Raw genomic sequence first — 3719 nt, forward strand, 5'->3', positions numbered from 1 at the left:
TTGGAGCTCGACAGCTCACCAACCGCCCCCACGCTGGGCACCAAATGTGATGGTTCGCCCCTGCTGCTGAACTATACAGGAGACAGGACTGAACCATAAACACAGACACGGGGAGGACGGCTGTTCAGAGGTGTTGTCATCGAAATCAAAAATTTTCTTTCATTTTAAAATGCTCATTTTACTCATATTTAGTTCAGGATTCCCTAAATGACTCATTCACGCTAGCTTAAAGCGGCTAAATGTCCACTTACACTGCTTAGCGTAGAGCCAAAAGTTAGCCCCCAACTCGTCATGCCTCCCCTCCTCTTGAATGCACAGAGTAACGCACACATCCCCCCGTCCCCCCGTCCCACAAGAAACAAGTTACACAACCAGCTTATGGAACTCCAGAATCCGGCGTGAAGAGGACTCACTAATAGCAGCCGCCTACAAGCTCCTGCCATTCTGACATCAGTGGCCCCAGACTGTGGAGAAGCTGGCAGGACTTGGGGAGCATGCCTTCTGGCCTCGGCAGGGAGGAAGGCCAGCAGGCTGCAGCATCACACACACGTACGGCACACACACACATGCACTCAAAAACACACTCTTTTTCCTTCAGTAGGAGTTGCGATTAAGCTCGTTACGTTCAGGGTTAGAGCCTAGGAACAAGTGACACAGTGTTTTGAAGGAATCAGAGAGCTGCAAAGAGCAGATTGTGGAACATTGTTAACTGGCATGAGTTGCTTGATGCTTGTTTACCTATTGTGTTGAGCCCCCACTCATGTCAGCTCTGCCAAGACTGGTAAAATGTCACGAGTGCACAATGGCCTTAAGCCTTCTATGCCAGCTGTGAAAGTGTAGCTGCTATTGGTTTAACCTTGTAAGTTTGTGTGGGGATGTGTGGATGCGTAAAATGTTTTCTTTCAGTTATGATGTTGCATTGTTGACAGTTCGGTAGTTTTAGGTTTGCCTCTGTAAACCACTGCAGGGCATTTTAAATTAAACAATCAATTTGTGATTGAAGTGCAGACTTTAAGCTTTAAGAGGTTTAGCAAAGAAAACATTAGCATTAGAAGTTCACGAGTTGCAAACATTTCTGTACACAGTTCCCAGGTATAAAATTTCTTTATCTTGCTTTTTCATTTTGTTTTAGGAAATTATCTGGGTCTAGCCCAGGTTTTTAATCACATATACACAGTGGTGTAAAGAAGCAAAACTATAAATATCAGCTCATTATCCAACAAATAGTAGACCTAAATGTACCTTGCCTCATTAACGTTCAGGTTTAGTAGGTCCTACACCAGTTTCCAATAAAGATGCTTTCAATTGCTCCCATATAAAAGTTTATAAGAACTTTACAGTTCAGTTTTTCTTTTTTTTTTTCTTTTTTTTTTAGCTTTGTAAACTTGGTTAGATGTGTGATGGCCATGACATGTAAGCTCCAAGTTCAAAGATGTGTTTTGTGTGACCCATGAGCACAGGCCGCTAACTATCACAGTAGTAATGAGTACAATGATGACACTGCTGGTGTGATACTTCCACAAGAATGTTTCCAATCAACATACTCTCAGAGCTGATAGATAGTCCCAATATTAAATGAAAGGTCAAAGAAGTTACATGGAGACAAATAACCAAACATGAAATAAAATAAATAAATAAAACTTTCCCATTTGCACATTTGATGGACCTGATGATCAAATCAAAGAAAGCTCCTGGGTTTCATTGTAATCATTAAAACCCTCATTTTCCTGGTATCCGGTCGTTAAGTCTGACGTCACTAGCCGTGTCTGGGCCTAAACTCCGCTGCAGGTCCATATATCAAACGATCACTATGGCATTACTGAGAGTTGAAAAACTGTCTAAAGTCTTTCATCTTTAATAAAATGATCAGCGTTCTGCTCTACCAGGTGTAACAATTGAGTTTAACATCCAGGCATCCGTGAAAACGGAATTTATGACATTTAACGGAGTTAGAAGTTAGCAGGGAGTTAGCTCGCTAGCTTCTATCTAAATACAATATAGCATGTCCTGACTGCGGAGTTTTGGAAACAAATTAAAACGTACAGCTCTGTTATCACTTCCAACATAAATGAAGACAGAAAACTAAACAGCAGTGACGTTTGTAGGGTTACTGAAGTTTGGCTAGCTGGTATTTAATGATGTGTTACGTGACCGCTAGCGACACAGCTATATTAGCATAATATAAACAAGCTAACTTTTTTTCCACTCCATAAAAGTTAACGTGAGTGTTCTCTGTGGTCAGGAACAAATGTAATCGCATGGCAGGATGCTGTAAAAGGACCAAACTTCAGCCAGGAGAACAACTGAGATAATCCATCCACAATACGAGGTTAGTCATTCATATACTGCTGCATGGGCTGGGCTGTAGTTACATCCTAAGGTTTTAAAAACTGAGCTTAAATAAATGATTAGTGGTAATAAAAGCCGAAGGAGGTCAACAGTGATCACTGACTGTTTTAGGAGCTTTTTGAGATTAAATAGAAGAAAATACAAAACATTAAACATGTTAACAACACAAAAGCCATATTAAACGCAGACTACTTTAGGCCCGGAAGTAGGATTCGTCACGTCATCACTTAACGACCGGATTCTCACATCTTCTGTGCTACTTCTATCAGCAATCACATTATAAACACTACTAGCCCAGGTCTTTTTCTGTTTGAGATTTGAGTTTTACTTATGTTCACCTGGCACACTGTATTCCTGGCAGTCTTGTTTGGAAGAGTTGCGTTTTTGTTGCATCTGTTAAATATAGCGACTAATTTGTAGTTCTTCCCCTTCATGTTTCTGCTATTTACTATGGTCCCAGAGCCAACTCATGTGAAAAAAAAGATACATTGTTATGCTTTACATCCTTCTTGACACTGTTTAAATTACTGCATTCTGCTAGCTCTGAGCATTTTGACAGAAATGAGTGTGAAATCTTGTGAAATGCGCTTCACTAGTCTTTCTCACAGACTGATGAGACGTCAAATTCAGCCTCGAAGCATGCACCTGAAGCAGGGATCTTTTAGCAAGCCAGACAATGACGTAAATCCACTAGAGTTGCAAGAAATTTAGGTTTTCCTGCTGTAACTCACATAAACACTGCAACAAATGACAAAAAAGCAATGCAAACGATAAATCATTATTTCAATTTGATGTATTTGGCGTGCCTTAGTAGAAGAATCACAGGTTTCAGTCAGCTTTTCTTACAGTACTGATGATTCTGCCTACGCAATATAATTCTGTATAAAAAATTATGATTAAGAGTAGATCAGACTGCCTTAAATGCTTGTGTATCAAAGTTATGGCTTTGTTTTGCAGTACGGTGCAACAGTCAACTCATTACATGACCCACCACTGGAGCCAAACACAAAAGGGGAATTAAACATACTGTGCTGTGCAAAAGTCTTGAACCACCCCATATCTCTGGTGTAGCAATTTATTAAAACATGTGCAAATATACATATATAGTATCTAAGGCAAAAACAGAGCTTGTACAATTATAATGAGCTTGAAATTCAATATTTTGTGTGACGTTCAAGGACATTCAAAGCTCTTCTTTGGAGGATGGCTGCTTTTTGTTTCATTCCCTGTCAAGATGATGCTACTTTAATAATGTTGAGGTCGGGGCTCTGGGGAGACCGATCTATGACTAAGGCGTGGATATGGACAGTACTTTTATTTTTATTGCACAAAAGGATGAGATGGTAAAAAATGGTGCAAGCTGCGTTCAG

The sequence above is a fragment of the Aulonocara sp. 'chitande type north' Nkhata Bay genome, linkage group LG22 (genome assembly GCF_057382095.1).
Source record: "Aulonocara sp. 'chitande type north' Nkhata Bay isolate Kocher_YH1m ecotype deep benthic linkage group LG22, A_spYH_male_GT1.1, whole genome shotgun sequence".
Lineage (NCBI taxonomy): Eukaryota > Metazoa > Chordata > Actinopteri > Cichliformes > Cichlidae > Aulonocara > Aulonocara sp. 'chitande type north' Nkhata Bay.